This window comes from Cherax quadricarinatus, unplaced genomic scaffold (genome assembly GCF_038502225.1).
Source record: "Cherax quadricarinatus isolate ZL_2023a unplaced genomic scaffold, ASM3850222v1 Contig1861, whole genome shotgun sequence".
NCBI lineage: Eukaryota > Metazoa > Arthropoda > Malacostraca > Decapoda > Parastacidae > Cherax > Cherax quadricarinatus.
The window spans coordinates 46,756-60,423 of record NW_027196887.1 but is presented as its reverse complement, the minus strand read 5'-3'; positions in this window follow the sequence as shown (position 1 = coordinate 60,423).

Here is a 13,668-nt window from a genome sequence, read left to right as displayed (position 1 = left end):
GAACAACCATGGTGACATCACACATTCCTGTCTAAAGCCTACTTTTACTGGGAAATCTCCCTGTGAAGGGATTACTCAGCCTTGTAAGATCTTATGCAAGTACGTATTACCAAGGCTGGCTCCTTCTTAGGAAAAGTAATAATAGAAAAAATAACAATAACATACAAATATAAACTCTTTATTGTAAGAATTAAAAATGTAAAACAAGTAAACATGAGCTTTTATCCTATTTGAAAGAAAAATGAAAAATTAATAAAAATGATAGTTGTATTCAACGCTAATTTGTACAGGTGTAATTGTAGATCATGTCGATGTTGTTGACAGGGCACATTGTAGAAACTGTAGCCATTGTTGATGATGGGGGGGAGACACACAGCTGGTAAGTGACAACCCAACGACTACTCAGTCACAATATATCTAGCCTTGAATGATCCATGAAGATGATAGGAACACAGGTCTTTCACCACTGCAGAGATGACTGGTAGCTGCCTGGGGTTAACTACACTAAGGTACGTAGATTCTGGGTGATGTCTCTGAACCAAAGTTAGGTTCCTCTCCATCAAACTGTCTCTATAGTTGCCATATGACCCTAGCTGGCAGTCCAAGTTAGAAAGACACAAAAGTTACCCACCGCTCGATAAAACACTCTCCATGATTAGTGTAAGGCATTTAAAAGCCTGGTGAAGATTTAAATATTTTACAATCAAAATCAGGGCAGGAAGAACTAAGTCTCAAAATCAAATGAAAGTGAAGCTTTTAACCAATATATTAATTAAGACAGGAGCAGAGGCATACACGCACAGATGTGTTGGGAGCTGCTAGTCAAGTGATTATCCATTTGGTCGGAGTCCCACACGTCACATTCAGTGTGGAGAAAAGGGGATGATAGCGGGAGCTAGATATTAACCCTACCTTAACAAGCAGACTGCCAAACAAACTATCGTCACCATATATTCGCTTGCTACTCCTATCTGTTGAACTTTTCCGTCACACTCCCTCTCTCCAAACATAAGCCTCACTATCCTCATAAAAATTCTTCAGTGCCTTCAGTAACCTACCACCTATTCCATACATTTGCAACATCTTCCACACTGCCTTCCTATCCACCCTATCATATGCCTTTTCCAAATCCATAAATGCCACAAAAGCCTCTTTATCCTTATCTAAATACCGTTCACCTATACATGTATGTTTCATTGTAAGCACTTGGTCTACACACCCCCTACCCCTTCTAAAGTCTCCTGTTCAATCTGGAATCCTGTTCTCCATCTTACTTTTAACCCTTTCAGTGTCGAGACCCCCTGATCTGGAGTTTACCTGAAGAGGGTTACATTTACTCGCTCTCTGTGTCGAAAAACATTCAAAAAAGAATTATTTTTTTACCAAAATATTAATAATATTTTTCTGAGTGTTATAGAACAAAAAAAAATATTTTTGTGATCAATACTTACTGAGATATTGAGGCCATAAGCGATTCACAGAAAGTGAATCGCTTATGGCAACATCAGTGACTTCCGGTCACTCGGTAATATTATATTTACAGTGGACCCCTGGCTTACAATATTAATCCATTCCAGAGAGCACATCGTAAGAAAAAATTATCGTAAGCTGAATTAATTTTCCCCATAAGAAATAGTGGAAATCAAATTAATCCATTCAAGACACCCAAAAGTATGAAATTTTTTTTTTACCACATCAAATATGCATTTTCCTACACACAAAAAGAAGGATACATGCACAAAATATATTGTGCATGTACTAGTGTACTAAATGAAGAATAAATGACACTTACCTTTATTGAAGATGTAGTGATGAGTGATGAGACACTGTTTGTGTCCAGGGAGTGCCTTTTCCTCCTGAGTAATGTATGTCCTGTTTGGCATTTACTTCCAGAACAGGCCTTATCACACTGTGTATGCCTTTACCATTCTTAACCCCTTGATTGTTGCAACCCCAAATCCCGAGGTGTCTACTGGTGTCGCAAAATTTCAAAAAAAAAAAAAAATTATTTTTTCTTGCGAAATGATAAGAGAATCTTTTCCCGATTATAATGGCACCAAAAGAACGAAATTTGATGGAAAACTGATGGAATTACGCTCTTGTGAAGTTAGCAACCTCGGTGATATTTACAAATCGGCGATTTCGCCCACTTTGAGCCCTATTTTCGGCTAATTCCATTGTTCTAATCGACCAAACTCATAGCTATTTCTTTAGAACTCCATTTGTTCTATCGACTGAGTACAAGAAACTGTCCATTTACCTATTTCAAATACCCAATAACGTGGTCAGAAATTTGCAATATGGCCAATTTCATGAAAATTAAAAAAATATGACAATTTCAAAATAGGGTCCAGAATGAACAATGCAGACATTCCTGGCTCTAAAATAACATTTTCTTTGTTCATCAGTCACAGCTCCAGGCCCCTCTATTTTGAATTTTCATTCAAACAAAAAATAGAAGATTTACTGTTATGCAGACTACTGCAATATTGTATAAATAATGTCAACCTATTCATGACTGCATATCAGAATGGCTACTTGGACATTTATTGGAAAATAACATCATTTGTTTACTTTTGAACATCGGCAAAAATTAAACATTTCCCCTCATTTGAGCTCCATTTCAAGGTTCTTTTCACATAACCAATCAAAATCACATCTATTTCTATAACATGTTTTCCATTCTATCAAATGAGACCAAGAAAATGAGAATACAACCATTAATACTACAACCATTAATACTATACGAAAATACACCACAATTTTGGCATTTTAATTAAAAAAAAACGGCCGGAGTTTTTTTTTCTCATTATGCACTGCGTGCTGCAGGATTTTTTTTATATGGTGCACATTGACACACAGACCCATTCTCTCACATGTGGGCCTACCAGCTTTCTCCTGCTTGATTTAAAGCCGCTAAAATTTATGAGTATATATACGTCAAACACAGTGGCTCGTAAGATATATACAGTTGAAAGAGTCAAAGGGTTGGAAATATAAACACATATGCACTATAATGTGATCCTTTATTGACAATGTTTTGCCCACACAGTGGGCTTTTTCAAGTCACAAACAGATCTACCCGGGGTGGAAGGTACGCGAGTATTTATAGTCAGGTTCAGAATGCTGATGTCAGGTGGAGAATGCTGCATCTGATGATATACCAAGTGGGGTTATAGAGTCTAAAATCTTGGGTAGCTTGGAAAGGTCGAGCCTTCAATCCAGTTCACACTTGAAGAAGTCGGCAACACTCTTCCTTTCCTTGATATTCTTCTCTGCAAAGCTGACCACGAACTTCGTTTTAAAGTCTATCGAAAACCCACCAACCAAAACGATCTTCTCCACTTCTACTCTCACCATGACACCAAAACTAAACGTGGTGTAATTATAGACTTCTTCCTGCACACACTCAGAATCTGCAGCAATGAGTTTCTTGAGGAAGAATGCACTATAATTGAACAAGCATTTTCTAAACTCCACTATCCTCGTCACTTCATCAGAGACTGCAGACGGCAGGCATTAAACATCTTCAACACACCCAGAGAAGACACTGCCGAGAAGAGATACATAGTCCTCCCCACCAACTCCATTGCCAAACACGTTTCCAACATTTTTTCCAATACCTCATTCCAAGTATCTATCTCCACAACCACGACCATCAAGGACATTACCAGTGATAGACAAGCTTCCACCCTCTGCAGGGGTATACATAATCCCTTGTAATGACTGCAACAAATTATATGTGGGCAAAACATCAAGGGACCTCCAAACACGTATTTCAGAACACCAATACGCAAGCAGGTCTGACGATACAAGGAATGCCTGTGTACAACACCGTAATTCACACAACCACTTGATAAACTACAGAAACTCAAGACTTATCACCACAGAAGACAACACTCAATACCAAAGAATCCTGGAATCATCACTTATTTCTATATCCGACAACTTCAACCAGAATAGTGGCTTCTATAACATAGCTGAACCACTTGCCAAGAAACTTCTCCATCGCTATCCCACATAAGAACATAGGAATGGAAGAACACTGCAGAAGGTCTGCTCACAAACTTATCCAATCTCCTTTCCAAGCTACCCAAGATTTTAGACCCTATAACCCCACTCGGTACATCGTTAGATGCAGCATTCTCCACCTGACCTCAGCATTCTGAACCTGACTATAAATACTCGCATACCTTCCACCCCAGGTAGATCTGTTTGTGACTTGAAAAAGCCCACTGTGTGGGCGAAACGTTGTCAATAAAGGATCAAATTATACTGCATATGTGTTTATATTTCCATTGTGTCGGTATCTTATACCATTTATTTCAATCGAGTCAAAGGGTTAAATCTCTCAAACCAGCCTTTGCTGGTCTTAAATTGACCAATATGAGCACTAGTTCCAGGCACTGTTTCCTGTTCACCTGGGTTTTAATCGACTGGTGTGGGTCGCATCCTGGGGGACAAGATTAAGGACCCCCAACGGAAATAAGTTAGACAGTCCTCGATGACACACTGACTTTCTTGGGTTATCCTGGGTGGCTAACCCTCTGGGGTTAATTGTTTTCCAGTATTCTCAATAAGCCACACCAACAACAGTCTTTCCACATCTTCGAGTAGTACAGCTGACCGTGGTGCAGCAGCAGCTGACCATGGTACAGCAGCAGCTGACAGTGGCACAGCAGCAGCTGACTGTGGTACAGAAGCAGCAGCAGCAGCTGACCATGGTACAGCAGCAGCTGATGGTGCTATAGCAGCAGCTGATGGCACAGCAGCAGCAACAGCTGACAGTGGTACAGCAGCAGCTGACAGTGCAACAGCAGCAGCTGACTGTGGTGCAGCAGCAGCTGACTGTGGTACAGCAGCAGCAGCAGCTGACCGTGGTGCAGCAGCAGCTGACCGTGGTGCAGCAGCAGCTGTGGTACAGCAGCAGCAGCACTGACTGTGGCACAGAAGCAGCAGCAGCTAACAGTGCTACAGCAGCAGCTGATGGTGGTATAGCAGCAGCAGCAGCTGACAGTGGTACAGCAGCAGCTGACAGTGCTACAGCAGCAGCTGACCGTGGTGCAGCAGCAGCAGCAATGACTGTGGCACAGAAGCAGCAGCAGCTAACAGTGCTACAGCAGCAGCTGATGGTGGTACAGCAGCAACTGATGGTGATACAGCAGCAGCTCACTGTGGTACAGCAGCAGCAGCTGACTGTGGTACAGCAGCAACTGTGGTACAGCAGCAGCAGCACTGACAGTGCTACAGCAGCAGCTGACAGTACTACAGCAGCAGCTTGTGGTACAGCAGCAGCTCACTGTGGTACAGCAGCAGCAGCTGACCATGGTACAGCAGCAGCTGACAGTGCTACAGCAGCAGCTGACCGTGGTACAGCAGCAACTGACTGTGGTACAGCAGCAGCACTGACAGTGCTACAGCAGCAGCTGACAGTACTACAGCAGCAGCTGATGGTGGTACAGCAGCAGCTCACTGTGGTACAGCAGCAGCAGCAGCAGCTGACTGTGGTATGGTAGTATTTCGATAGTATTTCTCACCCTTTTTACCACAGGGTTGGCACTAGAAGGTTTCTTTGGGCCCATGGTGGCTTATTTAGCAGTTACAAGCACTAAACACACTGAAATAATACAAAATTTATTGAATGTATGCATGCAAGCATTTGCCCTGGCTTGTAAACAATGTCACACTAGCTCAGCTGAGGTGCTCTGGCCAGGACAGACAAACGCATTCGGGGTGAATGATGTAAGTCGAGTTTTTCCATCATAGGTCAGGGTCAAATTTTTATGCTGAAAACTTGGTAAGTCGGTTTTATTGTAGGTTGAGGCCATCGTATGTCAGGGGGTCCACTGTATTTTTATTCTACTTTTTCTTGTATTTTATAATATTTTATTTTTTCAAGTAACTTTTATGGCCTGAGACCAATATAAAGCATACTGCATATATATTCACTTGTTATATACTACACAATAACCACACAAACATTATCATTATATTGTTGACAAAACCTGTTTACACAAACCAACAATAAAAAAAGTTGTTTATTACTACTGTTCTGTAATAGTAGTAGACCCTCATTTAACACCAGTTTGTTTGGCACGACTTGGGTATAGCACTAATGAAGAATTGCGGCACAATTTTATGTAACACTTCGTAAAATTAATTTAACAGGGTTAATGGGAGGGGAAAAAGTTTTTGAGTGCACGGTTGCCCGCAGGAGGTGGGTTACACTGCCGAGTCAATGGGGGAGACCTACTGCCACCCCCAACCACCCCCAGCCACCCACACCACCCTCCCAGCCTTCAGTTTGGTTCATACATGTGTTTACCTGGAGTTTACCTGGAGAGGGTTTTGGGGGTCAATGCCCCCACAGCTCGGTCTAAGACCAGGCCTAATGGTGAATCAGGGTCTGATCCACCAAGAGGGTGTTAACACTGGCTGCACGCAAGCTGACGTACGAACCACAGCCAGGTTGGTCAGGTACTGACTTTAGGTGCCTGTCCAGTGCCTTCTTAACCCTTTCAGGATTGGTGCCATACTAGTATAGCTTACGCGCCAGGGTTGGTGCTGTGCAGGCACGCATAAATTCTAGCACCTTCAAATTGAGCGGGAGAGAGTTGGTAGGCCTGTGAATTTCATATAACCTGTAGTTACCAGCGGTCGCAATATACACAACGAGAAGCAATTATTACTACAGAAAAAGCGTTCTTCCTCCAAAATTTCCACCAGTCAACTATAGTGATAATATAGCATTTATTGTGGTGGAGACAAAAAAAAAAAAATAGAAAAGCTAGATACAGCGATTGATAAACAAGGGTTGAGGCTCGACCGTTCGTCACTGTAGGAGCTGCCAGAAATCACCGGTTTCTTCAACACACAAATTATACTTTTGTATCAATCAAATCACATATTACTCGGGTAGATAATTTCCAGTAGATCCTTCATGTGTTAGCCCAAATCACCGACCAGTATGTTTTAAATAAGTGACCCACTGATCAGATCAGATCGACTGGTCCGAACCCTTGACTGGTCCGAACCCTTGACTGGTCCGAACCCTTGACTGGTTTCAAACTGATTCGTTGGACAATAAAGCAGACTGTAAACGGATGGGGTTGTAGGCGCCCTTATCAAACACAAACAATAAATATAAATCAGGAACGTGCACGGTAAGCTGTCCAATATACAAGTACAGTTAGAAATAGAAATACAAATAGCTAGAGCTTCATTTAAGGAGGTTATTAATAGAATATTCAAGAGGTTGCTAGTAGAATTACAGTAAATCAACCATTCAAATCATTATGAAGCTCTGTGTATGGCCGATTCCCACCAAGGCAGGGTGGCCCGAAAAAGAAAAACTTTCACCATCATTCACTCCATCACTGTCTTGCCAGAAGGGTGCTTTACACTACAGTTTTTAAACTGCAACATTAACACCCCTCCTTCAGAGTGCAGGCACTGTACTTCCCATCTCCAGGACTCAAGTCCGGCCTGCCGGTTTCCCTGAACCCCTTCATAAATGTTACTTTGCTCACACTCCAACAGCACGTCAAGTATTAAAAACCATTTGTCTCCATTCACTCCTATCAAACACGCTCACGCATGCCTGCTGGAAGTCCAAGCCCCTCGCACACAAAACCTCCTTTACCCCCTCCCTCCAACCTTTCCTAGGCCGACCCCTACCCCGCCTTCCTTCCACTACAGACTGATACACTCTTGAAGTTATTCTGTTTCGCTCCATTCTCTCCACATGTCCGAACCACCTCAACAACCCTTCCTCAGCCCTCTGGACAACAGTTTTGGTAATCCCGCACCTCCTCCTAACTTCCAAACTACGAATTCTCTGCATTATATTCACACCACACATTGCTCTCAGACATGACATCTCCACTGCCTCCAGCCTTCTCCTCGCTGCAACATTCATCACCCATGCTTCACACCCATATAAGAGCGTTGGTAAAACTATACTCTCATACATTCCCCTCTTTGCCTCCAAGGACAAAGTTCTTTGTCTCCACAGACTCCTAAGTGCACCACTCACCCTTTTCCCCTCATCAATTCTATGATTCACCTCATCTTTCATAGACCCATCCGCTGACACGTCCACTCCCAAATATCTGAATACATTCACCTCCTCCATACTCTCTCCCTCCAATCTGATATCCAATCTTTCATCACCTAATCTTTTTGTTATCCTCATAACCTTACTCTTTCCTGTATTCACTTTCAATTTTCTTCTTTTGCACACCCTACCAAATTCATCCACCAATCTCTGCAACTTCTCTTCAGAATCTCCCAAGAGCACAGTGTCATCAGCAAAGAGCAACTGTGACAACTCCCACTTTATGTGTGATTCTTTATCTTTTAACTCCACGCCTCTTGCCAAGACCCTCGCATTTACTTCTCTTACAACCCCATCTATAAATATATTAAACAACCACGGTGACATCACACATCCTTGTCTAAGGCCTACTTTTACTGGGAAATAATTTCCCTCTTTCCTACATACTCTAACTTGAGCCTCACTATCCTCGTAAAAACTCTTCACTGCTTTCAGTAACCTACCTCCTACACCATACACCTGCAACATCTGCCACATTGCCCCCCTATCCACCCTGTCATACGCCTTTTCCAAATCCATAAATGCCACAAAGACCTCTTTAGCCTTATCTAAATACTGTTCACTTATATGTTTCACTGTAAACACCTGGTCCACACACCCCCTACCTTTCCTAAAGCCTCCTTGTTCATCTGCTATCCTATTCTCCGTCTTACTCTTAATTCTTTCAATAATAACTCTACCATACACTTTGCCAGGTATACTCAACAGACTTATCCCCCTATAATTTTTGCACTCTCTTTTATCCCCTTTGCCTTTATACAAAGGAACTATGCATGCTCTCTGCCAATCCCTAGGTACCTTACCCTCTTCCATACATTTATTAAATAATTGCACCAACCACTCCAAAACTATATCCCCACCTGCTTTTAACATTTCTATCTTTATCCCATCAATCCCGGCTGCCTTACCCCCTTTCATTTTACCTACTGCCTCACGAACTTCCCCCACACTCACAACTGGCTCTTCCTCACTCCTACAAGATGTTGTTCCTCCTTGCCCTATACACGAAATCACAGCTTCCCTATCTTCATCAACATTTAACAATTCCTCAAAATATTCCCTCCATCTTCCCAATACCTCTAACTCTCCATTTAATAACTCTCCTCTCCTATTTTTAACTGACAAATCCATTTGTTCTCTAGGCTTTCTTAACTTGTTAATCTCACTCCAAAACTTTTTCTTATTTTCAACAAAATTTGTTGATAACATCTCACCCACTCTCTCATTTGCTCTCTTTTTACATTGCTTCACCACTCTCTTAACCTCTCTCTTTTTCTCCATATACTCTTCCCTCCTTGCATCACTTCTACTTTGTAAAAACTTCTCATATGCTAACTTTTTCTCCCTTACTACTCTCTTCACATCATCATTCCACCAATCGCTCCTCTTCCCTCCCGCACCCACTTTCCTGTAACCACAAACTTCTGCTGAACACTCTAACACTACATTTTTAAACCTACCCCATACCTCTTCGACCCCATTGCCTATGCTCTCATTAGCCCATCTATCCTCCAATAGCTGTTTATATCTTACCCTAACTGCCTCCTCTTTTAGTTTATAAACCTTCACCTCTCTCTTCCCTGATGCTTCTATTCTCCTTGTATCCCATCTACCTTTTACTCTCAGTGTAGCTACAACTAGAAAGTGATCTGATATATCTGTGGCCCCTCTATAAACATGTACATCCTGAAGTCTACTCAACAGTCTTTTATCTACCAATACATAATCCAACAAACTACTGTCATTTTGCCCTACATCATATCTTGTATACTTATTTATCCTCTTTTTCTTAAAATATGTATTACCTATAACTAAACCCCTTTCTATACAAAGTTCAATCAAAGGGCTCCCATTATCATTTACACCTGGCACCCCAAACTTACCTACCACACCCTCTCTAAAAGTTTCTCCTACTTTAGCATTCAGGTCCCCTACCACAATTACTCTCTCACTTGGTTCAAAGGCTCCTATACATTCACTTAACATCTCCCAAAATCTCTCTCTCTCCTCTGCATTCCTCTCTTCTCCAGGTGCATACACGCTTATTATGACCCACTTCTCGCATCCAACCTTTACTTTAATCCACATAATGCTTTTTCACCCTGAACTGTGTACCTCTTCAGTACAGGAAAGACTGTGCTATAACTTAAATTGCCAGGCACACCATCTAAAGGGGACAAAAAGATACAAAACATCCAGGCCATGGGAAAACCTGGGTAGCCACAGCCACTCAAGAAGGAGAGGTTTTTTAGTGCCAGGAAGGAAAAAAAACTGGCAGGAAATGGCAGAAATCATACACCAAATCCAGTCATTCCTGGAGTGGAACCACAGTCGATGGCCTCCACTCCAAACCAACAGATACAGATACTAATGCCGGAAAAAAAAATCCCCCCCACCAGTACCAACAATACCACCAGTCCGATGACATTCTTCTTTGCAAATATACAGGGTCTAAATCCAGCAACAAACAACAAAATACCTTTCATCCGTGGACTGCTTGCAGAGGCAAAGGCAATGTTCACGGCTTTCACTGAGACCCACATAAAGGATCGCTTAGACAACGAAATGTGGATCCCAGGTTACAACCTATATGGAAGTTTTAGCAGTAAAGGTCGAGAAACAAAACCTAGTCAATGTGGTAGTCTACAAGCCTCCGGATGCAACATCCCAGCAATTCCAGAAACAACTGTTAAAAATTGACCACTGTCTGGAAAATCTTCCAGCTCCTGCTGGAAGTGTCAGCGTGACAGTGTCAGCGTGCGTCGTTGTGCTGCGGGTTTTCTCGTGTTTTCACGGTCGCTCTTACGTGCTAGAACTTTAATTTGTGTCATCAATCCTATACGATACATCCCTCTAGCGCCTGGAACCAATCTTGGGCGGAAAACATTATATACTGAGTCAAAAAAGGAGAATTAGTGTGCACTACCTAGCAGAGTTTACTGCCAGAGGGGAATCATAGGCCTGTGTCCCGTGTGAAAAAAAAATAATAATAATTGAACTTTGTGTCAGAGGAAAGAAAGTCTCCCTGAAACCATTGAGTATACATAGTGTATAGTGTATACTACAGTGGCTCCCTAGTATATTGATGATAAAGGCTAAAGTGTCATTTGAAAACAGGTGAATTTGTAAATGAAGTGATAAGCCTATAGAGGCAGGTGCCAGAAGTCGCCAGAAACTTACCACAGGTCAGCTGTTTTTAATAATCTTCCTGGCCTGCTAGTGTACTCGCATATAATCTAGTGATACCAGTGAATAGCAGAATACAGTGTTGTAGTAGCAACTAACCAGTATTATAATGGTACTTAGTGGAGTGGAGTGACTTTCATTAGTTTCTTTTTTCTTGAAATACCAGACGTATACTGTGAATTTCATATAACCTGTAGTTACCAGCGGTCGCAATATACACAACGAGAAGCAATTATTACTACAGAAAAAGCGTCCTTCCTCCAAAATTTGCACCAGTCAACTATAGTGATAATATAGCATTTATTGTGGTGGAGACGGAAAAAAAAAAAAAATAGAGAAGCTAGATACAGCGATTGATAAACAAGGGTGGAGGTCGACCGTTCGTCATTGTAGGAGTGCCAGCAGTCACCGGCTCTTCAACACGCAAGTTATACTTTTGTATCAATCAAATCACATATTACTCGGGTAGATAATTTCCAGTAGATCCTTCATGTGTTAGCTCAAATCACCGACCAGTATGGTTTAAATAAGTGACCCACTGATCAGATCAGATAGACTGGTCCGAACCCTTGACTGGTCCGAACCCTTGACTGGTTTCCGAACCCAGACTGTAAACGGATGGGGTTGTAGGCGCCCTTATAAACACAAACATTAAAAATGGGAACGTGGACGGTAAGCTGTCCAATAACGGTTTCAGTTGTGCACTACCTAGCAGGTTATTAATATTAATAGAATATTCAAGAGGTTGCTAGTAGAATTGCAGTAAATCAACCATTCAAATCATTATGAAGCTGTGTGTAGTCTGTGGTCAGTCAAACAAACGGGCTTCCACATGCATAAATTGTCATTTTTGTGGAAATTGGTGTCACGCCCCTTGTGCAGATATCCAAGAACTAGCTACAAGCAGTATTAAAACAGGGAAGTGTTTTTGGGTATGCCCAAATGAGATAAATCTGTGGACTAAAATCACAAGGGTATTAAAAGAGGTCAACATCAAAGCTGCTTTCATAGAAAACCTGGAAGCTTTCTACAACAGATGGGAACATAAAAAGTCTGGGCTGAATGGTACTGCCCTTGATACTGGCCATGTAGTCAGAAACTGTAAGGCTGGAGATGATGTCCTGGTAGTCAGTAAATGGGGGGCTGATAGTGCTGTCCTGGGAGACAGTAATGGTGAAGCTGGAGGTGCTGTCCTGGGAGACAGTAATGGTGAAGCTGGAGGTGCTGTCCTGGGAGACAGTAATGGTGAAGCTGGAGATGCTGTCCTGGGAGACAGTAATGGGGAAGCTGGAGATGCTGTCCTGGGAGACAGTAATGGTGAAGCTGGAGATTTTGTCCAGGTAGTCGGGAATTATACGCAGGAAGGAATACATATAAATGACCTCATAGGGGACAGGAGCCATAGTAGGGAAACAAGTGTAGTCAAAGATAAGATAAAACCAATATTGCAAACTAGAAATACCGCAGGAAATAGCAAACAAGAGGACTCCAATAGCAATAGTGAGGATAAATTACCAAAAACAACTGGTGGGAGCTCCATTGTTGGTGCTAGGGAGGATAGAAGTAAGACAGGGAAACATGCACCAACAGGGAATACAGTCACAGAAACCCAAGGCAAACGGAAACCAAGCCTGTGCACATACTATGCACTCGGTATCTGCTGGCATGGGAAATCTGGAAAAACAGATGGGACGTGCAACTATGACCACCCTAGAAAATGCCATGCCCATATGACAACAGGAAAATGCAAACTCCCTTCCTGTAAGCTTTTTCACCCTGAACTGTGTACCTCTTCAGTACAGGAAAGACTGTGCTATAACTTAAATTGCCAGGCATACCATCTAAAGGGGACAAAAAGATACAAAACATCCAGGCCATGGGAAAACCTGGGTAGCCACAGCCACTCAAGAGGGAGAGGTTTTTTAGTGCCAGGAAGGAAAAAAAACTGGCAGGAAATGGCAGAAATCGTACACCAAATCCAGTCATTCCTGGAGTGGAACCACAGTCGATGGCCTCCACTCCAAACCAACAGATACAGATACTAATGCCGGAAAAAAAATCCCCCCCCAGTACCAACAATACCACCAGTCCGATAACATTCTTCTTTGCAAATATACAGGGTCTAAAGCCAGCAACAAACAACAAAATACCTTTCATCCGTGGACTGCTTGCAGAGGCAAAGGCAATGTTCGCGGCTTTCACTGAGACCCACATAAAGGATCACTTGGACAACGAAATATGGATCCCAGGTTACAACCTATACAGATGTGACAGAGTGAACAGGCAAAAGGGGGGGGGGGTTGGCCTGTACATTGCAGAGTCACTTGTTTGCACAGAACTGCTAAATGCCTCAAATGATGTAGTGG